At 46.4% G+C, this 26,948-nt stretch overlaps 1 protein-coding gene across 1 annotated transcript in view; it reads left to right on the top strand.

Annotated features, from left to right (window-relative positions):
- The first annotated feature begins 16,924 nt into the window (after window positions 1-16,924).
- LOC143783204 (tyrosinase-like) overlaps window positions 16,925-26,948 on the top strand; it is a 238,609-nt gene continuing 228,585 nt past the window's right edge. The window contains exon 1 of the mRNA XM_077271623.1: window positions 16,925-16,987. The gene's annotated coding sequence lies outside the window, so the exon portion shown is untranslated. The remainder of the gene's footprint in view (window positions 16,988-26,948) is intronic.

Genomic DNA, 26,948 nt, shown 5'->3' with positions numbered 1-26,948 from the left:
AACTGTTGTGTCTGTCTCTGATGTTCTTTCTCTCCGTCCCCCAGGTGATATGGTAGGACGCACCCGTATGACGGGGTAGGCCTGGAGTTCTTCCGGGACCCTAGAGTCGCCCCTCTCCCACAGCTGCCTCCGTTGTCTGCTTAGGTGTTAAGTGAGACAGCCAACCTTTAATTGGCTGTCCTGCCATGGTTTGCAGTAGTACTTAAAGTCTCTTACTTGCTCGGCGTTCCGGCCACCGACTGTTTGCGCCTCAGAAGGATGTTGCCTCGGTCTAACAGCACGACTCCTTCTGGTCCTAATTCCTCTTTACTGTATTCCCGTTGTGCACTGGTTAGTTCTGCTGAGGAGTCTGCCAGGATCCCATCCCTGACAGGTCCTCTCACTATCTCTTCCCAGCTACTTCTCCCTGTCTTCCTGTCCAACCCCCAGTTTTACCAGAGTGTGAGGAGTGGCCTACTAGATAGGACCACCCCCCCTGGTGGCCGGAGTGTGAAGTGTAGTGAGGTGTTACCTGGTCAGAGAAACTCCTTTAGTGCAATCAGACGTACCATAGCTCCCCATAGTGGCGGAGCCACAGTACTGCAACGACCAGGACTCTGGGGCGCTGCAGATGCGAATCAGGTTATAATCACCCCGCAGATCTAATTTGGTAAATACCCTTGCTCCCCGTAGCCTATCAAAAAGCTCAGAAATCAGGGGCAGCGGGCATTTATTCTTAACGGTGATGGCGTTAAGACTAGGGTTGAGCGAAACGGGTCGTTCATTTTCAAAAGTCGCCGACTTTTGGCAAAGTCGGGTTTCATGAAACCCGATCCGACCCCTGTGCGGGGTCGGCCATGCGGTACGCGACTTTCGCGCCAAAGTCGCGTTTCAATGACGCGAAAAGCGCCATTTCTCAGCCAATGAAGGTGAACGCAGAGTGTGGGCAGCGTGATGACATAGGTCCTGGTCCCCACCATCTTAGAGAAGGGCATTGCAGTGATTGGCTTGCTGTCTGCGGCGTCACAGGGGCTATAAAGGGGCGTTCCAGCCGACCGCCATCTCACTGCTGCTGATCTGAGCTTAGGGAGAGGTTGCTGCCGCTTCGTCAGAAGCAAGGATAGCGTTAGGCAGGGTCCATTAACCACCAAACCGCTTGTGCTGTAGCGATTTCCACTGTCCAACACCACCTTCGGTGTGCAGGGACAGTGGAAGCTACATTTTTTTTTTCCTCAGCGCTGTAGCTCATTGGGCTGCCCTAGAAGGCTCCCTGATAGCTGCATTGCTGTGTGTACGCCACTGTGCAAACCAACTGCTTTTTTCAAAGCACAAATCCTCTTGTTCCTTCCTTTCTGCACAGCTATCTTTTTTGTTTGTCCACACTTTTTATTTAATTTGTGCATCAGTCCACTCCTTATTGCTGCCTGCCATACCTGGCTGAGATTACTGCAGGGAGATAGTAATTGTAGGACAGTGTTGTGAACTATACTTTTTGGCTCCCTCTTGTGGCCACTAGTGATTTGGCACTTGGATTGTCTTTTACCAGGTTGGTACTCACCTGCTTCGTTAGGCCTGGGGTGTTGCTATTTAAACTTCCTGGATTCTCAGTCCAGTGCCTGGCATCGTTGTAATCAGTTCATTTCTGTTTGCTCCTGTCTTCAGGTCCTGGTTCTTTGCAAGATAAGCTAAGTCCTGCTTTCTTATTTTTTGTTATTTTGCTTTGTTCATATTTTTGTCCAGCTTGTACAATATGTGATTCCTGATATTGCTGGAAGCTCTAGGGGGCTGATATTCTCCCCCCTCACCGTTAGTCGGTTTGGGGGTTCTTGGATATTCAGCGTGGATATTTTGCAGGGTTTTTTGCTGACCATATAAGTCATCTTACTATTTTCTGCTATTAGTCAGTGGGCCTCTCTTTGCTAAAATCTAGTTCATTCTTACGTTTGTCTTTTCTTCTTACCTCACCGTTATTATTTGTTGGGGGCTTGTATTACTTTGGGGTCTTTTCTCTGGAGGTAAGAGAGGTCTTATTTTCCCTGATAGGGTTAGTTAGTTCTCCGGCTGGCGCGAGACGTCTAGGATCAACGTAGGCACGTTCCCCGGCTACTGTTAGTGTTTGTGCTAGGATCAGGTATATGGTCAGCCTAGTTACCACGTCCCTATGAGCTGGTATTTATGTTTGCAGACTTTTGCTGTAATCTCTGAGATCCTTGCCATTGGGATCATAACAGGACAGTCCCTGTTTTTTTTTTTTTTTGTGGGAGATTAAGATTGGCATTTCTGCTAGAGTGCCATCCCTGTGTGTGCCATCTCTCACTCAGTGGGCCATAGAAAGCCTATTTATTTTTTTGCTTGATTTGGGTTCTAAAATCTACCTGAAAAAAAATCACTACATCAATCAGTGGGAGAAAAATATTGGCCTCAGGGCTTGTGTGCCACTCCTGACTGCTGTGTGTGCCATCTCTCACTCAGTGGGCCATAGAAAGCCTATTTATTTTTTGCTTGATTTGGGTTCTAAAATCTACCTGAAAAAAAATCACTACATCAATCAGTGGGAGAAAAATATTGGCCTCAGGGCTTGTGTGCCACTCCTGACTCCTGTGTGTGCCATCTCTCACTCAGTGGGCCATAGAAAGCCTATTTATTTTTTTGCTTGATTTGGGTTCTAAAATCTACCTGAAAAAATCATTTTATCTTATTTGGTTTCTAAAGTCTCCCTGAAAAAAAAATAAATAAATAAAACAGTGGGAGATTAATATTGCCCTTTCTGCTTGTGTGCCAGTCTTGACTCCTGGGTGTGCCATCTCTCTCTCTCAAATTGTGGGCCATAGAAAGCCTATTTATTTTTTTGCTTGATTTGGGTTCTAAAATCTACCTGAAAAAAATCACTACATCAATCAGTGGGAGAAAAATATTGGCCTCAGGGCTTGTGTGCCACTCCTGACTCCTGTGTGTGCCATCTCTCACTCAGTGGGCCATAGAAAGCCTATTTATTTTTTTGCTTGATTTGGGTTCTAAAATCTACCTGAAAAAAAATCACTACATCAATCAGTGGGAGAAAAATATTGGCCTCAGGGCTTGTGTGCCACTCCTGACTCCTGTGTGTGCCATCTCTCACTCAGTGGGCCATAGAAAGCCTATTTATTTTTTTTGCTTGATTTGGGTTCTAAAATCTATCTGAAAAAAAATCACTACATCAATCAGTGGGAGAAAAATATTGGCCTCAGGGCTTGTGTGCCACTCCTGACTCCTGTGTGTGCCATCTCTCACTCAGTGGGCCATAGAAAGCCTATTTATTTTTTTGCTTGATTTGGGTTCTAAAATCTACCTGAAAAAATCATTTTATCTTATTTGGTTTCTAAAGTCTCCCTGAACAAAAAAAAAAAAAAAATAGGTGGGAGATTAATATTGACATTTGTGCTTGAGTGACAGTCCTGCGTGTGTGGCATCTCTGTGATTTGGTGCCACAGAAAACAGAGTGTGTAACATTGGGCCTGATTTTCCTTGTGGTCTCACCAACCTGTAAAGGGATATTGAAATCATACTGAAGTTATAGCTCACCGTGTAAGTTGTTTGACAGCAACAAATAAAGTTACTTTGGTTAAGTTTTTAAAACAATGAGGAAGTCTGGTGCAAGAGGTCGTGGCCGTGGGCGTTCATTGTCAGCTGGTAATGATGGTAGTGGTAGTGGAGCATCAGGTGGTCATGGGGATAAAAATATTCCACCTAAGTCTGGAGCTGTGGAGCCAGGTTCGTCGTCTGGCTACACAAGGCCTCGAACGCTCTCTTTTCTGGGAGTAGGAAAACCGCTTTTAAAGCCGGAGCAGCAACAGCAAGTTTTGGCTTACCTTGCAGACTCAGCCTCTAGCTCTTTTGCCTCCTCTTCTGAAACTGGTAAATGTAAAAACAGCGCGTCGCTTGTGGATGTTCACGGTCAGGGACAAGTCGCTTCCTTGTCCTCTTCAGCAAAAACAACAACAAGAGAGAAGGATGCAGCAGGCGACACAACGGGTTACTCCATGGAGCTCTTTACACATACCGTCCCTGGCTTAGAAAGTGAAACACTTAACAGGCCATGCCCATTACAAGTAGATTCTGACATGGAGTGCAGTGATGCACAGCCACAGCCAGAGTACTATGCTGCTCCTTTGACTCAGACCACAACATTGCCCTCTCAGGGTACTGATCCACAATCAGACCCTGATGAGACTATGTTGCCCCGCCACGAACGCTATACCACCGACCGACACGGTGACACAGACGAAGTTGCACACGAGCTCGAAGAGGAGGTAATAGATGACCCAGTTGTTGACCCCGATTGGCAGCCATTGGGGGAACAGGGTGCAGGCGGCAGTAGTTCAGAAGCGGAGGTGGAGGAGGGGCCGCAGCAGGCATCAACATCGCAACAGGTTCCATCTGCCGGTCCCGTATCTGGGCCAAAACGCGTGTCAAAGCCAAAACCTGTTGGAGGACAGCGTGGCCATCCGGTTAAAGCTCAGTCTGCAATCCCTGAAAAGGGATCCGATGCTAGGAAGAGTGCAGTCTGGCATTTTTTTAAACAACATCCAATTGATCAGCGCAAAGTCATCTGTCAAAAATGTTCAACTAGCTTAAGCAGAGGTCAGAATCTGAAAAGTCTCAATACTAGTTGCATGCATAGACACTTAACCACCATGCATTTTCAAGCCTGAACTAACTACCAAACGTCCCTTAAGGTTGTAGCACCCTCGGCCAATGAAGCTAGTCAGCAACGCAACATCCCTTCCGTCACTGTAAGGCCACCATTTTCCGCACCACCGGCAGTATCTGTGCAGGTTTCTTTGCCAGCCAAAAGCAGTCAGGGTCAGGGAATCACCAGTTTTGTAGGAGGAAATATTGCATCTAGGGCACCGGTGGAAACAATACCGTCTCCAACCGTCTCTCAGTCTGCCATGTCCACCGGCACACCCGAAAGTTCCACGATCTCCAGCTCTCCAGTCCAGCTCACCCTACATGAGACTCTGGTTAGAAAAAGGAAGTACTTATCCTCGCATCCGCGTACACAGGGTTTTAACGCCCACATAGCTAGACTAATTTCGTTAGAGATGATGCCCTACCGGTTAGTTGAAAGCGAAGCTTTCAAAGCCCTGATGGAGTACGCTGAACCACGATACGAGCTACCCAGTCGACACTTTTTTCCAGAAAAGCCTTCCCAGCCCTGCACCAGCATGTTAAACAGCGCATCGTCCATGCACTCAGGCAATCTGTGAGTACAAAGGTGCACCTGACTACAGATGCATGGACCAGTAGGCATGGCCAGGGACGTTATGTGTCCATCACGGCACACTGGGTGAATGTGGTGGATGCAGGGTCCACAGGGGACATCAATTTCGGGACAGTTGTGCCTAGCCCACGGTCTAGGAAACAGTTGGCTGTAGGCATTCGCACCCCCTCCTCCTCCTCCTCGTCCTCCTGCAGAAGCGACAGCTCTTCCACAGACTGCAGTCGGCCAACCACTCCATCGGCAGATGACACTGTTGCACACCAGTTGTCCCATAATGGGCCAGCTACTGGCAAGCGACAGCAGGCTGTATTGGCTATGAAGCTACTGGCAAGCGACAGCAGGCTGTATTGGCTATGAAGTGTTTGGGCGACAACAGACACACCGCGGAAGTTCTGTCCGAGTTCTTGCAACAAGAAACGCAGTCGTGGCTGGGCACAGTAAATCTTGAGGCAGGCAAGGTAGTGAGTGATAATGGAAGGAATTTCATGGCTGCCATCTCCCTTTCCCAACTGAAACACATTCCTTGCCTGGCTCACACCTTAAACCTGGTGGTGCAGTGCTTATTGAAAACGTATCCTGGGTTCTCCGACCTGCTCCTCAAAGTGCGTGGACTTTGCTCACATATCCGAAGTTCGCCTGTACACTCCAGCCGTATGCAGACCTATCAGCAGTCTTTGAACCTTCCCCAGCATCGCCTAATCATAGACGTTGCAACAAGGTGGAACTCAACACTGCACATGCTTCAGAGACTGTGCCAACAGAGGCGGGCTGTTATGTTTTTGTGGGAGGATACACATACACGGGCAGGCAGTAGGATGGCAGACATGGAGTTGTCTGGTGTGCAGTGGTCGAAGATACAAGACGTGTCAAGTCCTTCAGTGTTTTGAGGAATGCACACGGCTGGTTAGTGCAGACAACGCCATAATAAGCATGAGCATCCCCCTAATGTGTCTGCTGATGCAAAGTTTGACGCACATAAAGGATCAGGCGTCTGCACCAGAGGAAGAGGAAAGCCTTGATGACAGTCAGCCATTGTCTGGTCAGGGCAGTGTACAGGACGAGTTAGCGGGCGAAGAGGAGGTGGAGGACGAGGAGGATGATGGGGATGAGTATATTTTTAATGAGGAAGCTTTCCCGGGGGCACTGGAAATTGGTTGCGTGGCAAGGCCGGGTTCTGGTTTTTTGAGGGACACAAGGGACGTAGATTTGCCTGAAACTGCCCCTCAACCAATCACAACCGGAGATTTGACAACTGGAACTTTGGCCCACATGGCGGATTATGCCTTACGTATCCTAAAAAGGGACACACGCATTACGAAAATGATGAACGATGACGATTACTGGTTGGCCTGCCTCCTTGATCCACGCTATAAAGGCAAATTGCAAAATATTATGCCACATGAGAACTTGGAACTAATATTAGCAACCAAACAATCAACTCTTGTTGACCGTTTGCTTCAGGCATTCCCAGCACACAGCGCACGTGATCGTTCTCACACGAGCTCCAGGGGCCAGCAGACTAGGAGTGTTAGGGGTGCACACATCAGAAGTGGCGTTGGACAGAGGGGTTTTCTGACCAGGTTGTGGAGTGATTTTGCTATGACCGCAAACAGGACAGGTACTGCTGCATCAATTGAAAGTGACAGGAGACAACATTTGTCCAGTATGGTTACTAACTATTTTTCATCCCTTATCGATGTTCTCCCTCAACTGTCATTCCCATTTGATTACTGGGCATCAAAATTAGACACCTGGCCAGAATTGGCAGAATATGCATTGCAGGAGCTTGCTTGCCCGGCAGCTAGTGTCCTATCAGAAAGAGTATTCAGTGCTGCAGGTTCAATATTAACCGAAAAAAGGACTCGTCTGGCTACCCAAAATGTTGATGATCTAACATTCATTAAAATGAACCACAACTGGATTTCGAAATCTTTTGCCCCACCTTGCCCGGCCGACACCTAGCTTTCCTATGAAAAGCTCTTGCCTGTGGACTACTGTGAATTACTTTTCTAATGTCTAATTTGCTGCAGCTGATTGTCCAGCATACGACATGTTTACACCTCCCTAAATGGCCAAACTCCCCACACGGGGCCGTGGTATCGCGACTTGGCGCAAGCACCCGTGAGACTGCTGTTTGTCTGAAGAGGTGGGTGTGCTCGCTTTTGGTCGACGGCATTGCTACTGGGTCCCTCATAGTACAATAAAGTGTCTCTGGCGGTGGTGGTGCGCACCCAACGTCAGACACACTGTTGTAACATGAGGGGCCCTGGGCCTGTACCGCCGGCCACAAGAGAGTTCACCCACCCCCAGGTCAAACATTGCTCTACCACTTACACAGTTATCTCTCAAACTTCCACCAATGTTTAGTCTATGCGCTGACATCCTTCCATACCTGCCACTGACAATACCATTGTGTTGACATGTATGATGGTACTTAACATAGTCAGGGGCAGTGTCCTCTATTTACCACAGTAAATACTTTGCGCTAAATTAGTAGGTCTGAAACAACGCAGAGGATCCCACCCCTGAACCTAATGATTGCACCCTTTAGTGTTTTTGTTTTGTTTTAATGCGAGACATTCACATTTATTTGTTGTTTTGGACTACTAACTGGCAGACACTCATTACATTCGGCCTCCGTTGACCAGACCACTGCTGCCCGTGTACCCCTGGAACCTATTTTACAGTGCATAGAGCCTGCCCATTTTATTATGTTAGGCCTTCGAAGCCTGTCTGCGGTCCCTCCTTCCACTAGGCCTCCACTGACCAGACCACTGCTGCCCGTGTACCCCTGGAACCAATTATAAAGTGCCTACAGCCAGCCCATTTTATTATGTTAGGCCTTCGAAGCCTGTCTGCGGTCCCTCCTTCCACTAGGCCTCCACTGACCAGACCACTGCTGCTCGTGTACCCCTGGAACCAATTATAAAGTGCCTACAGCCAGCCCATCTTATTATGTTAGGCCTTCGAAGCCTGTCTGCGGTCCCTCCTTCCACTAGGCCTCCACTGACCAGACCACTGCTGCCCGTGTACCCCTGGAACCAATTATAAAGTGCCTACAGCCAGCCCATTTTATTATGTTAGGCCATCGAAGCCTGTCTACGGTCCCTCCTTCCACTAGGCCTCCACTGACCAGACCACTGCTGCCCGTGTACCCCTGGAACCTATTTTACAGTGCATAGAGCCTGCCCATTTTATTATGTTAGGCCTTCGAAGCCTGTCTGCGGTCCCTCCTTCCACTAGGCCTCCACTGACCAGACCACTGCTGCCCGTGTACCCCTGGAACCAATTATAAAGTGCCTACAGCCAGCCCATTTTATTATGTTAGGCCTTCGAAGCCTGTCTGCGGTCCCTCCTTCCACTAGGCCTCCACTGACCAGACCACTGCTGCCCGTGTACCCCTGGAACCTATTTTACAGTGCATAGAGCCTGCCCATTTTATTATGTTAGGCCTTCGAAGCCTGTCTGCGGTCCCTCCTTCCACTAGGCCTCCACTGACCAGACCACTGCTGCCCGTGTACCCCTGGAACCAATTATAAAGTGCCTACAGCCAGCCCATTTTATTATGTTAGGCCTTCGAAGCCTGTCTGCGGTCCCTCCTTCCACTAGGCCTCCACTGACCAGACCACTGCTGCCCGTGTACCCCTGGAACCTATTTTACAGTGCATAGAGCCTGCCCATTTTATTATGTTAGGCCTTCGAAGCCTGTCTGCGGTCCCTCCTTCCACTAGGCCTCCACTGACCAGACCACTGCTGCCCGTGTACCCCTGGAACGAATTATAAAGTGCCTACAGCCAGCCCATTTTATTATGTTAGGCCTTCGAAGCCTGTCTGCGGTCCCTCCTTCCACTAGGCCTCCACTGACCAGACCACTGCTGCCCGTGTACCCCTGGAACCAATTATAAAGTGCCTACAGCCAGCCCATTTTATTATGTTAGGCCTTCGAAGCCTGTCTGCGGTCCCTCCTTCCACTAGGCCTCCACTGACCAGACCACTGCTGCCCGTGTACCCCTGGAACCTATTTTACAGTGCATAGAGCCTGCCCATTTTATTATGTTAGGCCTTCGAAGCCTGTCTGCGGTCCCTCCTTCCACTAGGCCTCCACTGACCAGACCACTGCTGCCCGTGTACCCCTGGAACCAATTATAAAGTGCCTACAGCCAGCCCATTTTATTATGTTAGGCCTTCGAAGCCTGTCTGCGGTCCCTCCTTCTACTAGGCCTCCACTGACCAGACCACTGCTCCCGTGTACCCCTGGAACCTATTTTACAGTGCATAGAGCCTGCCCATTTTATTATGTTAGGCCTTCGAAGCCTGTCTGCGGTCCCTCCTTCCACTAGGCCTCCACTGACCAGACCACTGCTGCCCGTGTACCCCTGGAACCAATTATAAAGTGCCTACAGCCAGCCCATTTTATTATGTTAGGCCTTTGAAGCCTGTCTGCGGTCCCTCCTTCCACTAGGCCTCCACTGACCAGACCACTGCTGCCCGTGTACCCCTGGAACCTATTTTACAGTGCATAGAGCCTATTTTTTTATTTTATTTAATATTAATAAAGCCATGATGGACTACGCTGTACCACGCTATGAGCTACCCAGTTGACAATTCTTTTGCGAGAAAAGCCATCCCACCCCTCCACCAGCATGTTAAAGACCACATTGTCCTTGCATTCTGTCAATCTGTGAGTCCAAAGGTACACCTGACAACAGACACATGGACCTGTAGGCATGGCCACGGAAGGTTACGTGTCCTTTGTGGCGCAATGGGTTAATGTATTGGATGCATGGTCCACACAGGGGACAGCCTGGTAAGTCTGTCTGCAGTCCCTAATTCAAGTTGTCCTCAAATGAATAAATCTGAGCTTCCACCTTCTGGCTCTCATTAAGTGCTGTTTTTTAAAAGATTGTTGGTTCCGGCCTACTAACGGTGTCTGCCACTGCCTGGTGTTGTCCTCCACTGAACAAAGCTGAGCTTCCACCTTCTGGCTCTCTTTAAGTGCTGTGTTTTTAAAAATAGGTGGTTATGGGCCTACTAACGGTGTCTGCCCCTGCCTGGTGTTGTCCTCAACTGAATAAAGCTGAGCTTCTACCTTCTGGCTCTTATTAAGTTTTTTTTTTTTTTTTTAATTGCTGGATGGGGCCTAATACCTCTGTTTGCTGCTCCCTGGTGTTTGTCCTCAACTGAACAAAGCTGAGCTTCCACCTTCTGGCTCTCTTTAAGTGCTGTGTTTTTAAAAATAGGTGGTTATGGGCCTACTAACGGTGTCTGCCCCTGCCTGGTGTTGTCCTCAACTGAATAAAGCTGAGCTTCTACCTTCTGGCTCTGATTAAGCTATTTTTTAAAAAAAATTGGTGTTTAGGGCCTACTAACGGTGTCTGCCCCTGCCTGGTGTTGTCCTCAACTGAATAAAGCTGAGCTTCTACCTTCTGGCTCTTATTAAGCTTTTTTCTTTTTTTTTTTTATTTGCTGGATGGGGCCTAATACCTCTGTTTGCTGCTCCCTGGTGTTTGTCCTCAACTGAATAAAGCTGAGCTTCTACCTTCTGGCTCTCATTAAGTGCTGTTTTTTAAAAAATTGGTGGTTCCGGCCTACTAACGGTGTCTGCCCCTCCCTGGTGTTGTCCTCAACTGAATAAAGCTGAGCTTCTACCTTCTGGCTCTTATTAAGCTTTTTTTTTTTTTTTTTTTTTTTTAATTGCTGGATGGGGCCTAATACCTCTGTTTGCTGCTCCCTGGTGTTTGTCCTCAACTGAACAAAGCTGAGCTTCCACCTTCTGGCTCTCATTAAGTGCTGTTTTGTAAAAGATTGGTGGTTCCGGCCTACTAACGGTGTCTGCCCCTGCCTGGTGTTGTCCTCAACTGAATAAAGCTGAGCTTCAACCTTCTGGCTTTTGGCCTACAGTAGCAAATATTAAACTGCATTTGGCCTATTAGTGTGTTTGGGCCCTTAAAACAGTGTCTGCTGCTCCTGGGTTTGCTACTCCACTCAACAAAGCAATGCCGCCTGTTTAGTCCTGTTACCAATTTTGAACTGCATTTAGCCTACTTTATTCTTTGGCCCTATATCTGTTTCCTCCTCATCCTGCCCATTCCCCAGCCACTGCTAGATGAGTCTGCTGGTACATTGACCTAGACCACTACATTCCCCTTGCACTCTACACAGCCAGAATCTGACCCTGCTGAAAGTAAGGTTCCCCTTCCCGCATGTTATACCACCTTACACAGGGACAAAGAGGAAGGTGCAGATGAAAGTGCAGGTTCCTTCATCAGGTGGGGGGGGGGCATACTCGTTGGCGACGTCACTGGCACAGGGCCCCTCAGAGTACGCAAAAGTGGCGCTGCTGGTGGGAGGCGCCCCCGCCGTGCAAACACACCGCTGTACTTTGAGGGGCCCTGTGCCAGTGCCAATGCCAACGAGGGGGCCTCCCTGCTTGCTTAGGATCACAGCACTTGCAAACTTGACATGCTTACCTCTCACTGCTCCACCGCCGTGTCGTAGTCCACGTTTCCTGGGCCCACTAAAAGCTTGAACCAGCCCTACCCTCCACAACTTTTGCAAAATGACCCCCAAGTTCCAATGCCCAACTATTATTATAAAGTTAATTAAGATTGACAAGCTTCAGAAACAAGAGTGGATGTTTTTGGCATTAAAATGGGCACTGTAGGTGTTTTCCTGGCCTCCACTCACTGCCGACTATGCTTCCCCATTGACTTGCATTGGGTTTCGTGTTTCGGTCAATCCCCGATTTTTCGCGATAATCGGCCGACTGCACTCGACTCGACTCTGGACAAAGTCGGGTTTCACAAAACCCGACTCGATCTTAAAAAAATGAAAGTCGCTCAACCCTAGTTAAGACCCCTGTAATCTATGCAAGGACGTAACTCTCCGTTCTTCTTCTAAACGAAGAAGAACCCCGCCCCTGCAGGTGACACTGACTTCCTAATGAACCCTCTTGCCAAATTCTCCTGGATGTATTGGGACATAGCCTCCGTTTCCGGGAGAGAGAGGGGATAGACACGTCCCCGAGGAGGTTCTGTTCCAGGCAAGAGATCTATAGGACAGTCATAGGGACGGTGAGGCGGAAGGGTCTCCGCAGCCTTTTTGGAGAAAATATCTGCATAGGACCAATAGCATTCAGGAAGAGAAGAGAGATCTGCGGGTATCTCAGTGGTGGAAACCTGAACGCACTCTTTCACACATCTGCCCTTACAAGATTCACTCCAACCCAATATCCTCCCAGAGGTCCACTCAATATGTGGAGAGTGGAAACGGAGCCAGGGTATTCCCAGCAGAATCTCATCCATTCCCTCGGGAAGGACAAGAAGGGAAATAATCTCCTGGTGGGATGGGAACATGGCTAATGTGAAAGGGACAGTCTGGTGTGTGATTTGTAACGGAAGTGTCGACCCATTCACCACTCTAACAGTTACTGGTTTGGTGAGCATCACCAGAGGTACTGCGTGGCGCAGAGCAAAAGCAGAGGACATGAAATTTCCCTCTGCTCCTGAATCCACACAAAGCTCAACTGCAAGAGTGGATGAGCCGAACAGAATTGTCCCTTTAAAGGACAGCTTGGAGGAAAAGGCCGCTGTGTCTAGTGAACCTCCTCCTATGGTCACTAGACGCGATCGTTTCCCGACCGCTGTGGACACTTGTTAGCGTAATGTCCCAGTTGTTGACAATTTTTACACACCACAGGTACTCGAGCAGTCTGAGACTTAGGTCCCGCTTGAGAAACCTCCATGGCCTCATGGGAGTCGGACGCCAGAACAGGAGATTCTAGAGGTTTGGCGAAGGTGGGAGCCAGCCGAAACCTCTGCCTACACTGGGTCCGCTCCAACCTCCGCTCGTTAAAACGGATGTCGATGCGGGTAGATACTGAAATGAGCTCTTCCAGTGTCGCGGGAATCTCCCTGGTGGCCAAGGCGTCCTTTACATGATCAGCCAGTCCTTTCCAGTACACCGGAATAAGGACTTTATCTGGCCATTCTAGCTCAGAGGCTAGAGTCCGGAATTGAACGGCAAACTAGCTGACCATGGACGAACCCTGAGTAATTGCCAACAATTGGAGCGTGGTATCGTGAGTGACACGAGGTCCCAAAAAGACCTGCCTCAGAGCATCCAGGAAGAGAGGAGCACTCTGCGCCACACGATCATTGCGCTCCCAAAGCGGCGTTGCCTACTCCAACGCCCTGGCCGACAAAAGAGACAAAATGAATCCCACTTTCGCCCATTCCGTAGGAAAACGTGCAGCCAGGAGCTCGAGATGTGTGGAGCACTGGCTCACTAATCTCCGACATAGCTTACTGTCACCAGCAAACTTGTCTGGAAGCGGGAGACGGGATATAGTCGGAGCAGGGGTGGCTGCAGACAAACTGGCTGCAGCTACGCTTGCAGCCTGAACAGCGACAGCAGTGACGTCCACAGCTGAGGTTGTACGCTCTAGAGTCGCCAACCTACCCTCCAGCTGCTGGATGTACTGCTGTAGACGCTGATCGTCTGCCATTTACTAGCCAGACCCTGGTGCTAGTATACTGTTAGGGTTAGCAGAACGCACCGAGAAAATATAGTTTTTTATTGTTATTGATGCGTTCTCAGCCCGGGGTCCACCGTGCAGGAAAACCTGCTGCTAGCAAATGGCAGAACTATATGGCGGTATTGGCTAGCTCTGTTAACTCACAGAGCAGCCGTGAAAGCAAAGCACTGCGCCCTGTTAGACTTCACAGGAGCACAGGCTAACTACCCAACAGAGAGCAGTCAGTTGTCATGCATGCACACAAACTCCTCGCCGGAGGTGCCAGCATTCTAGGGGCTTATTTCAGCCGGGTCCCTGAACACAATCTTACATGACCACACCGGCGCAAAGCACATAAGTTAGAAAGATACTAGCGCATTGTCGTGCGGCCATGCGAGCCTTTTATAGCTGCAGCCAGAACAAGACCTTCCTAGAAGGACCAATGAGAAGCTGCCACAAAGCCGGAGCACCTTCAGGACCTTCCTGGAGGACCAATGGGCTTTGCTGCAGTATCCAAGCATGTGACCCTCGATCTCCAATGAGAGATCTTACCCTGGGCATGCTCAGAAGGAGAAAAGCAGGACTTAGTCCCAAAAGCATCTGCTCGCCGCTGCCCAGCACTGACTTCAATGGCAGAAGCTGGAAAAGCAGCAGTAATCCTCCTCACAGAGTCAGATTGAGTGAGATGCTGGGACCGACGTCTCCGCTGAGTAGCCTCCACTGTGGCAGGAGAAGAATGGGAGACCGCAGCGGACATGGCCCGAGATTCCCCCTGTGCAGAGGCGGGAACTCGACCCCTAACACACTCCAGGCCAGAAGGGGAAGCGCTAAACCTGGTTTAGGGTGAACTCCCCTATAAATACATTCTGGTCTGCAGGAAAAGGGAGATTTTTCAGTCAGACTGTCAAGAGACCGGAAAAGAGCAGATGGGCAGTGAGTGCCAGAAAGTCTTAAGGGGCCGTGTAGTCCAAGGTACTACAGCTCCTGGAGGAAGGAGGAAACAGAAAGAATGAACAGATTGTGGAAGGAGTGTAGGAGGGAGAAAGCGCAGGAGAATAACACCAGTGGAGCCGTCTGCTGCAGGCTGCTGCACATTTTTTCAAAAAATTCCTATTAGTGTCTTTCCACCCGTATCCAGCTAACTTGTGGAAAAACACTACATAGGATAACGTAGAGGAGGGTTTTTGGGCCTTGCAACGCCGTTTACGGCCGTATGGAGAGGGTGCCGAGCACTGACTGGACGGAAGTAGGGAGGGACTAATTCTCCGCGACCAATCAGCATTGCAGGATTTCCGGGACAGACAGACAGACGGAATTGACCCTTAGACAATTACATAGTAGATATACCTATACTATGTGTATACATTTGGAGCGCCCCCAGACCCAGGGCCGTGGGGTACTCGGTACCGGGCCTCTCTGTCTCGGTCCTGGGGTTGTCACGGTGGCTAGACCCAGTCCGTGACCCTGCTAAGGGGCGTCCAATGAAAGGTGTGATGGTGGTGCGTGGTGCAAGGCGCGATGAATAATGAGGACACAGGGTTGCAGTCTCTTTACCTCTTTACTGAAGGCTTCAGGATCCGCAATCCAGAGTACTGCTAACAGGGCTGGCTGAGACCGGCCGGTCTGAAGGCACATCCAGAGTTTCCTTTGCAGGTGGAAATCAGTGCCTACCTTGTAGCGCCTGTGTGTTGTAGTACCTCCCTGCTGAGCACCACGGGATAGTCCTCACAATTGTTGTGTCTGTTTCTGATGTTCTTCTCTCACAACTCGTATCTGTTCTGATGTTCTTTCTCTGTCCCCCAGATGATATGTGACGCACCCATATGACGGGTAGGCCTGGAGTTCTTCCGGGACCCTAGCGTCGCCCCTCTCCCACAATTGCCCCCTATGTCTGCTTAGGTGATTTACGTGAGACAGCCAACCTAAAATTAACTGTCCGGCCGCTGTTTGAAGTACTGCTTGGAGCCTAATACTTCCTCGGCGTTCCGGCCACCGGCTACGCGCCTCAGTAGGATGTTGCCTCGATCTTCCGGCATGACTCCTACTGGCTTTATCTCCTTTTTGCTGCGATCTCGTTTCTCACTTCTCCACAATAAACCTCGCTTCGTTTCCTTTCTTAGGATGCCACCGCATTCGAGTGCAGGCGCGGCTCCGTAGCATTCTGTTCTGTTCGCTAGGCCACTGGCAGGATCCCACCCCTGACAGGGACCCCCCCTGAATCTTCCCCTGCAACACCCTCTGCCACAGGATGTTGCCTGGATCCAACCCAGTCAGCTTCTGACTAACTTCCTATCCAGCCCCCCGTTTTACCAGATTGTGAGGAGTGGCCTAATACATAGAACCCTTTGCTCCCCCTGGTGGCCAGAATGTGAAGTGTAAAGTGTGACTGTGATACCTGGTCAGGTGAACTCCTTAAGTGCCATCAGACGTGGGGGCTGCACTCTTATTTTATGTATTCTACTTTAACCTGTCAATGTGACTTTACATTACAGCGCCCTGAATTGCCGGCTTTTCTAAAGGACACCGATGCGTATTTCTCGCAAGTCACACTGATGGTCCGTGTGTTCTCCATTTTTTTCTCGCACCCATAGACTTGTATTGGCGAATCTCATGCTGCGATTTCACTTGCACATATAATACGGCCAAGAAAAAAACGGATGATGAGAGCTGCCCCATAGATTAACTTTGGGCGATTTATTCTCGCATAGCACTCGTCCATATTCCTCTCTAGTGTGACTCCGGCCTTACTCCAAGCTGGTTAATCTCTCACAGAGACCCTTTTTGGTTAATTTCCCCTAAAGTGAGTTTCCCTAATAGAGGGATGTGGAAGTGGGGTGTGTGCTGGATTCATGACTATAAAACACCTAAACTCTCATCATCTGTCATTTCAGTTGCATTGTTTCAAATCAAAGTAGCATGGTAAGCGTCTCATAAACTGTGAGGGATAATTATGAGAATCTGCACTTTAATCTGACTTAAAAGTAGTGAGAGAAGAGATAATGGGAAGAGCAATAACTTGACGAAATGAGCGTGTCTCACATACCCAATTATGTGCAGCAGAAGCTTCAAGTCGCATCAGGAACAGAAGGAAGAGAGAAAAGCGGTGGGAGCGGGTCTACATGTGGCCAAGACACACCTGTCACCCCACCCTGGTAGCTTATAAACTGGGGACTTTCACTGATGCTGTGTGACCGCAGGAGGCTGAGGATCCCAGATCTGCTCTACGAGAGGTGAGGTTATTGAAGCCAGGTGCCTGAAATAGTTCGATTGACTAGTCAGATAATCTATATACCTGTGTATCTCTTCTATTCTCATATGACATGATTCCTTGAATTTCCATTCCAATTCCATGCACACTGTTCCCTAAAATCAGCCTTTATTTCTTCTGACATTACAAACATCTCGTGTATAAAACTCCAGACCAATACTTTATTCAACTGCGATTATTATTGATTGTGATTCCAAATATACAATCCAATCCATAAAATATATATACAAACAGCATTTCACAAAGGTGCGTACCGCTACATTAAATTGACATTGCTGTGAGTCCATAGGAATCAATCCTTCATGATGAGACATTGCTGCAGAGGATCAAGGCATCCTCCCACCTGGGGGTCTGCATCTGGATCCTCTTCCCCAGCGTCTCACCATGCAGGATTGATTCCATTGACAGTTTAAGGTATCGGCACACATCCTGATGAAAAGAGTTTTCTATTTCTATCTTCTGGATTGGATTTTATATTTTGAATGATAATCATTAATAATTGTGATTGAAGAAAGTATTGGTCAGGTGTTTTATTTTATACATGATATGAGAGCACTATAGTGGACTTGCTGAAATAGTTGTTTATTTTTGAATTTATTAAAAACATTTTGCCATAGTCATTGAGGAAGAAATCACCTCTAGGCTGACTCATTTCTGACCTCGCAGTAATTACGTCTAACCTGCAAGAAATAGATTATATATATATATATATACATATATATTAAGAAGAAGAAGAATAAAGGCACCAAACCCAGGCATGATATACGCTATGAAGTATGTGGGAATAGTTGTGTGAAGCTTAGAGAGATAAAGAGGAACCAGGGTGGGTGGCAATACAATATATATAATAATGTGGAAGGAAGGAAGGCCACATTATGGAGGCAATTGTACACCACCTTACTCATAGTTTCCTCCTGCTGGAATGACGCCAGCCCCAGCGCTCGTTCGGCTCAAGCCTTCACTTTTCTTTTTATCAGTTGTATGTTACCAGCTTTATAAAACTTATGTTGATCTATGCACCATTTTCAATATGATTCAGTATTTTAGAACCAAAGTTAGAACAATTTTAGCATTACAGGTTTTAATTAATAGTGTACTATTAAGTCTGAGCAATAATGTAAACCTTCAGAAGACTTTCCTGCTGAAAATCAGCCTTCTCCAATGTTTACCACGTGCTGATCTGTTAATGCTCTCAATAGCAGCAAAAGAGAAATCTGTAAAATCACCTAAAAGAACAGCACAAAAATGTTTATCCACATTCGGATTCAGTGAATTAACAACCCGGGAATTATTGGAATCTAGAACATGCTCATGAATTCTTGTTATGTTGTATAGAACATCCTCCATAAGTTACGATGCTACAAAGATGCTACAAAGGACATTGTTAATGTGATTTTGTATATTTTATTCCCAATAGGATTTCTAATAATTTTCAGTTCTTTTGCATATCTGCAGGATGAATGTTTGTTTCTTCCACATTTATAAAATCTTCTTTGTGTTAGCCATGTGGCAAATCTATTCAGATAAGTTAGGAAGTTTATTGAAGAAGTGCTCCATTGATCAATAATTGTCTTATGTCATCTTCTCTTCTCTTTTCTTAGCAAGGGAACATTTATAATAATAACAATAAATAATAATCATTTTATTTCTATAGCGTCAACATATTCCGCAGCGCTTTACAACTTATAGAGGGGACTTGTACAGACAATAGACATTACAGCATAACAATAAACACAGACCAAAACAGATACCAGGAGGAATGAGGGCCCTGCTGCTCGCAAGCTTACAATCTATGAGGAAAAGGGGAGACACGAGAGGTGGATGGTAACAATTGCTTTTGTTCAGACCAGCCATAGTGTAAGGCTCGGGTGTTCATGTAAAGCTGCATGAACCGGTTATCAGCCTAAGTATGTAGCAGTACAGACACAGAGGGCTATTAACTGTATAAAGTGTATGAGAACATGATGCGAGGAACCTGATTTTGGTTTAACTTATATGAATCGGCCACACAGGGATAGTTAGGTTAATGCGTTGAGGCGGTAGGCCAGTCTGAACAAATGCATTTTAGGGCACGCTTAAAACTGTGGGGATTGGGGATTAATCGTATTAACCTAGGTAGTGCATTCCAAAGAATTGGCGAAGCATGTGAAAAGTCTTGGAGACGGGAGTTGGAGGTTCTGATTATTGAGGATGCTAACCTCAGGTCATTAGCAGAACGGAGAGCACGGGTAGGTTGGTAGACTGAGACCAGAGAGGAGATGTAGGGTGGTGCTGAGCCATGGAGTGCTTTGTGGATGAGGGTAGTAGTTTTTTGTACTGGATTCTGGAGTGGATGGGTAACCAGTGTAATGACTGGCACAGGGTAGAGGCATTGGTGTAACGGTTGGTGAGGAATATGATCCTGGCAGCCGCATTCAGGACAGATTGGAGCAGGGAGAGTTTGGTAAGAGGGAGGCCGATTAGTAGAGCGTTACAGTAGTCCAGACGAGAATGAATGAGTGAAACAGTAAGAGTTTTTGCAGAGCTGAAAGTAAGAAAACGGCGAATTCTAGAAATGTTTTTGAGATGCAGATAAGAAGAGCGAGCCAATGATCGGATGTGGGGGGTGAAGGCATGTTGCTTCGGAGTAATGGTGGAACCACACACGGAGATGGCAATGTCAGGGAAAGATAGGTTAGTAGAGGGAGAGAACACGAGGAGTTCAGTTTTTGGCAGGTTCAGTTTCAGATAGAGGGAGGACATGATGTTAGAGACAGCGGTAAGACAATCACTGGTGTTTTCTAAAAAGGCAGGCGTGAGATCAGGAGAAGAGGTGTATAATTGGGTGTCGTCAGCATAGAGATTGTACTGGAAACCAAATCTACTGATTGTTTGTCCAATAGGGGCAGTATAGAAGAGGAGGGGGCCTAGGACTGATCCTTGAGGAACCCCAACAGTAAGGGGAAGGTGAGAGGAGGAGGAACCAGCAAAAGATACAGTGAAGGAGCGATCAGAGAGATAGGAGAACCAGGAGAGAATGGTGTCCTTGAGGCCGATGGAGTGGGACATAGTGAGGAGGAGCTGATGATCCACCGTGTCGAATGCTGTGGAGAGATCCAAGAGAATTAGCATGGAGTAGTGACCACTAGATTTAGCTGTTATTAGATCATTAGAGACTTTAGTGAGGGAAACCAGATTGAAGAGGGTCGAGAAGAGCGTTATCTGAGAGATAGCGGGTAAGACGGGAGTGGACCAGGCGTTCAAGGAGTTTAGAGATGAAGGCAAGATTAGAGACAGGTCTATAATTAGCGGCACAGTTTTGATCGAGGGATGTTTTTTTAAGTAGTGGATGTATGATGGCATGCTTAAATGAGGAGGGAAAGATACCAGAGGAGGGAAAGATACCAGAAGAGAGAGAAAGGTTGGGCAGATCACGTGTGGTGTCATGGAGGTAACTATGACTAGATTTTATTTGTGGTGGCTATACGAATCTATAATTGACATATGCACCTAGGCACTTTGATTAGGTTATGTAACCGGGATACTAATTGTGTATAATACCATAGTATCTACATGAATGCCATTAGAGGCTTATTATATAAACAGCCAAACACATGCACTAAAGCACTTTTGCAGGTTTTCTTTTTTAGGCTATGTGCCAGGGATATTGTCCTAGGATGTTAAGGTAATAGAAGCATTACAATTGCCACAGGGTCATATTACATTGTTACCAATGTATCCACACGTGATTTGTATTGGATTGGAGGCATTTCTATAATTGTTTGTGTATTTGAACTAAGGTTTTATCCTTTTTGATATAAATAAAAATATTTGTTTTAAAACAAAGCATTTGGCCTGTCTAAGATTTTGGGGGGCCTTTTTGTGGTTATTACTATTCAATATGCTTTGAAATTTGGTTATTATTGGACTAATATGTATACATTCAGTAAGAGCTAGAAGGTTAAGACAATTAGAAAGGAAGAAGTCATGAATGAAGGGGAGTTTATTACACACTGAGCGAGAATTCCAAAGGGCACAGTTGAAAGAGGCAGAAGGCATGCAGGGAATATTAATAAAGTTAGAGGGGTTTCTGAGTGTAGTGGTTGGGAGGTTAGACTTGCTATAACATGGGGGGCCGGGGTTGGGAGAGATGTCTCCAGCGACTAGGAGAAGGAGGATAGAAAGAGTGAGCAGATGGTTAAGTGATTTGTGAGAGTGTCTCTTGTGTTGGATGGTGGGACCGAATGGATCTGTGCTGTTAAGCAATGTGAACAGAGCATGAATGCTATACATAGGAGAGGAGAGGACAGAGGGGCCGATATGGATGGAGTGAAAAGAGTTAATGCAAGGGCGGTGAATGTGAGTGAATGCGGCAGCCAGGATATAGATTATACAAATGCATGTGGTGAGTATTTGTTCTGTTCTAAATGAACAGGAAATAGATTTAGATTGTCTTACCTGTCTCCTGCCCTGTCTAACTGCCATGTTATAACTGCCAGTACTTAGAAAAAGTACTTTGAATAAATGTACACGAATAATAGTGCACGAATGCACCCCTGCATTTCTCATTATAATCATTTTTTGTTTAGAACAATATCCCTAATTAAACATGGTGGCAAATGAAGATTTATTAGCATAGCCATGTGAATTTTTTTTAATCTAGTGTATTCAAGTAAATCATCTATATCTCTATATTAGCAATATAATATTAGCTCTATCTAAAATCCACTCCGGATAGCATAAGTTCTAAATGCCCCCCACCCGCAAAATAAATAAATAAATACATATTCTGCGGAATCACAAAAGAACATAGCTCACAACTTTGCGGCTTTTAAAATGTAATTTTCCTTTTACTGAAGCCCTAGATTCACTTTTCATTGCACCTATAATGTATTATTCCAACAAAAGTGCCCCACTAACATATTATGATACACCCATAGTGAATTCCTCCACAGTACCCTCCACATGCACGGTATGATGACCCTACTGTACCCAACATCAACACCCCAAGCAAAGTATGTGACCCACACACAGTCTTCCATGCAGTATAATGGAGCTGCATACAGGATAATGGCCCCACACCTTACCACACTGTATAATGGCCCCCACTAGTCTTCCAAACAGAGTAATAGCCCCCACACAGTATGATGGTAACCCTAACCCTTGCCGTGTACTGGCTGTTGGTCGCTCTGCAGTGAGGGTGGTATGTATATTCCCAGTGTCAGGCAGGAAATACACATATAAACCCTTTCCATCACTCCCAAATACCGCAGAACACTTTGCTGCCACCAGCTCCTCTTTTAACATTAAAATTGATATTGGGTCAGGAGCCAACCCACACAGTAGCGTAATTTATCACAGAGGACATGGCGTTACGTTATAGAGCAAAGAAAACGAAACTAGTGAATTTTTATAGATTTACTCCAGAAAATGTAGGCAGTGTTTACAAAAGTATAAAAGATGTTACAAAAAGAGAGAAATACAGTATATACCACAATTGCAAAATAACAGGGATTAAAATATGAACCTTACAGATCTCAGTCAATGACACGCCATGTGGAAGAGGGAGAGGAACCTTCCCAGACCAATAGGTCAAAATGCACAGCTTTCCATAGCGGATTCCCCAGGCATAAGACTACTTCCTATTCTAGAATCCCAGTATTATACCTTTCCTTGGCTGACCTCTCTGAGTGGGCAGAGCTAGGGAATGTACTCCCCTTTTGAAAGTTTCTAGAAAACTTATAAGTACCATAACTCTGGCTGCGAGGCTCACAGCATGATGACAGATGGATCATGTTTTCTCTTGCAAATTTATCTTTCTACTCATACCAAACAATAACTACTTGTGGGCTATTGGACAGCGGGAGCCATTTTCACAGTTCCTGATGGGCGCATGAGCCTGAAAACGCCACTGTGGATAGCCTTTATGATGCAGATTCCAAAAATATAAGTTTCCTGCCTCTATGATAATTCTATATTATTATATTTGACATGAAATAAACAAAGAAAACATGTGCTTTTAAACAAAGGCTGAGTTAGCTGATCACAATCCACATTCCCGAGGGTGAGGCAAATGGGGTAGAATTATACAGTGCAGGGGAGGAGAGTTAACGGCAGCTAGGTGCCCGCAGAAGTGAAATGGGGGAAGGGCAGCATGTCCTCTTACAAGTCAAGGAGATGCAGCAGAAAGCACTGTATGTGTAATCGAAACCCTGGAAAATGGGTCATATTGTCATGACATCCTCCATATAGTATAATGCACCCCCCATAGTCCTCCATAGTCCATACAGTATAATGCACTCCTCATAGTCCTCCATACAGTACAGTGCACTCCGCATAGTCCTCCATAGTCCATACAGTATAACGTACTCCCCATAGTGCTCCAAATAGTATAATGCACACCATAGTGCTATATGTATTATCATGACCACCACAATGTACTTATTGATTTAGAAAAAAAATAACAATACTTACCTCTCATCCTCATTGCCCCGCTGCTATGGTCTTTGCAGTGAGCGTTCTGAAGTGCCTGCACATCTTAGTGTAATGGGAGCCATGTAGTGACGTCATCATGCCATCTGCGCTGATGCTCCCTCTTCATCATTGCTTTCAACTGTATCGGTATCCAGGATGCCGATATAGTTGAACTTGTGATGATGGGCGAGGTGGCCTGGTGCCAGCACTGGCATCGGGCCCCTCAGGCTCATGGGCCCCATAGCAGCCACTGGCCGTACACCACTGTAGATAGCCTTTTCTTTGTAAAAAATGGCATATTGCACCAGTTCTAAATAATAAAATGCGTCTTTACAGATGGTTATAATCAGTTAGTGCTTTTAAAAAAATAGACTTTTGCTAATCTTGCCTAAGTCTTAATGGATGCAAATTTTAATAGGCAGTAAATAGCAAAATTACATGAATTGCGACAATTCCCATTTGTGCAAAAAGCCCGTTAAACGCTTACTGACCGCTGATACACATTTAAATGACGACATTTAAGGGCCTTATTCCTCAGCACTGCTTTTTAATGGAGCTGAGAAGTAAGGGTATAGCATCCCCCACCATTGGAAAATCTCCGGGGTCTCAGCTACCGTTTTTTACGATCCTATGTCACGTAATTGCCATTGTTCACCAAACAACGGCGATCACAAAAAAAGGTCAGATTTGCAATTAACATATCAGAGATGAGATAAATGGGCTCCCCCAGAGCTTCCCCGAAACCTCCACTATTTTCGGGCCCTCCCGTTCTTTCCTCCGGCCCTCCACGTCATCTTCCTGGAAAAAAATGGCGGGCCCATGCGCTGTGCGTCCGCCAAGATCTGCCCACTAGTGCTTAGCAACAATAGAACATTTTTTCTATTGGTTCCTTTTGATCATTGTGATAGACCCTATTGGGGTTTTTCAAAAGTAAAAAAATCATGGGGCTATGACAGCTAGTGTTGAGCACAAGTGCTCGCTACTCGAGTTTGCATCGGTTGCTTGGATATTCACGTAGTATCGCAGATCCCCAAATGATTTTCTTGGGTGACTAATAGCAGAAAAACATGCGGAGCAGGGTCTCGAGCATGTCACTCCAGCACCCACCCATGCGATTCCGTGCATACTCGAGCACCACATGCAAACTGGAGTAGCAAGCACCTGCCCTCAACACTAATGACGACATATTCAATATGATAACCTAATGTTATCAAATTATGTGGCCTACCTGTGGGTTCAAAATGGTCACTATACCCCAGAATAACATCTTTGAGGGGTGTAGTTTCCAAAATGGGGTCACTTGTAGGAGGCTTCCACTGTTTAGGTACATCAGTTTCTCTTCAAACGCGACATGGCGTCCATTCTCGATTCCAAACAATTTTGCATTCAAAACGTCAAACAGTGCTCCTTCCCTTCCGAGCCCTGCCATGTGCACAAACAGTGGATTTCCCCCACATATGGCGTATCGGCATAATCAGAAAAAATTGCCTGACAAATTTTGTGGTCCATTTTCTAATGTTACCCTTGTAAAAATAAAAAAGTTTGGGCCTAAACTAGTAGTGATGGCCGAGCAATAAAATGCCCGGGTGCTTGTTGCTTGGGTCAAGCAAATTGGAATGCTCGGGTGCTCAACCAAAGCAACAAGCCCAATGTAAGTCTATGGGAAAACTGAGTATTTTTGCTGCGATGCCCCCGGGGGTCTTTTTAGGGTCTATAAATGTCTGAAATCGATGGGAACAGTGCTGAAATGACATGGGAATATCATGGGCAATACCCCTGGAAGCGATTCTGACTCCAAGGTCACAGCTATGAACAATGTTGTCAAAGTCTTACACCACTTTTACAGATGCACAATAAAACATACAAAAATGAAACCAAAGTGGATTTTCCTGGGAAATATGTTAAGGAACCTCCTTTCCAGGGTAATGATTTGTATGTAAGGCAAAATAAATAACCCAAAATAAAAATGTTCCTCCACCACTTGGGCCATGTTCACAAATAGCGTTTTTGATGCATTTTTCAACCTTAGCATTGCTTTCAACCAAGACAAATGCATTCGCTGGGAATTGTCATTTTACAGCCTTATGTGGCCGTGTGGTGTGACACATCATCAGACACATCCTGTTTCATTTATGAATGAGGGACTCTGAAAGTCACAAAGTCTATTTTTATAGGGTCAGCAGTCGGCCCTCACTTTTCTTAGAGAGCCATCAGCCGGCTATGCTTTGTTGTTCCTATTATTAAACAGTGTGTCCCTTATACTGCTATTGCGTATGCAGTGAGTGGCAGTGCTGACCAAAATTTGGACGCACCCCAACAACCCATTCAACAGACATCATGGATGACCACATGCAACCAAAGTTCCCAATATTCATTTGGTACTCCCATACTGTTGGCTTATGCATTGAATGCAAGGCCTGCCCTGCCCCAAAGTTACACGCACCCCAATAAGCCTTTGAGCCCACGTACTGGATGGCCACAGGAAGACCAAAGTTCCCATTATCATGATTTATTTAATTCACATAAAGTTTGCCCATGAAGTGAATACAAGGCCTAGCCCAAATTTGAACGGACCCCAATCCCCCAAGGAAGAAATGTGGAGGATGGCCTCTGAAAAATGTTTTCCCAGTTTAAAGGAGCGGGTCTCCTATACTTGTAATGCCCACACACTAAGTGTATGAGCTGACAAACATTTCACCCTGGGGGGTACGCATTAACCTACTGTCTCAACATTTTGTTTATGACATCATAAACACCCTTGAAAATAATAGCGCGGCTGTTGCACCACGGAACACGTTCGCCCTGCTGATCTACAGGTGGTGTCAGAACAGACGTGGAGGACGGCCTCCGAAAAATGTTTTCCCAGTTTAAAAGGAGCGGGTCTCCTATACTTGTAATGTCAATGCAGTAAGTGTATCGGCTGACAAACATTTCCTCCTGGGTGGTACACCTCAACATACTGTGTAAACATTTTTTTTAAAGGCATCATAAACACCCTTTAAAGAGAAGGTGCCACCAGTTTTCTTGTTTTCTTGTAGTTTGCTTTTTTGTGAAATTAAGCTTAAAATAGTAATTCAAATGTATTAATGCAATGTTTGCAAACATTTCTATATAAAAAATATTATATATTTTCTTACAAATATATATAACTACCACTAGGGGGAGCATTTTCCATTTCAGACCTCAAACAGCTATAGTAAGACTTACCAGCTTTACTGTTTGCTGGAAAATTGGGGCAGTAACTGCTGACATCACCATTTCCCTCCCCTTTTGGGTGGTCTAGTTAGTATCACTGGGGCAGAATGAAGAGTACCGTCAGAGGGCAGCGCCATTTTGTGTGTGACTGCCCTGTGATCTGCTATCATCAGCAGTTACTGTCTCTCTCTCCCACACCCGTCTTCATATGTCTCTCTCACCCAGACTACATGTATCTCACCCCCCTCCACAAGTTCACTGCAGACCAGCAGCTC

Source organism: Ranitomeya variabilis, chromosome 6, assembly GCF_051348905.1.
Source record: "Ranitomeya variabilis isolate aRanVar5 chromosome 6, aRanVar5.hap1, whole genome shotgun sequence".
Classification (NCBI taxonomy): Eukaryota; Metazoa; Chordata; class Amphibia; order Anura; family Dendrobatidae; genus Ranitomeya; species Ranitomeya variabilis.
This window is presented reverse-complemented; position numbering and strand designations above follow the sequence as displayed.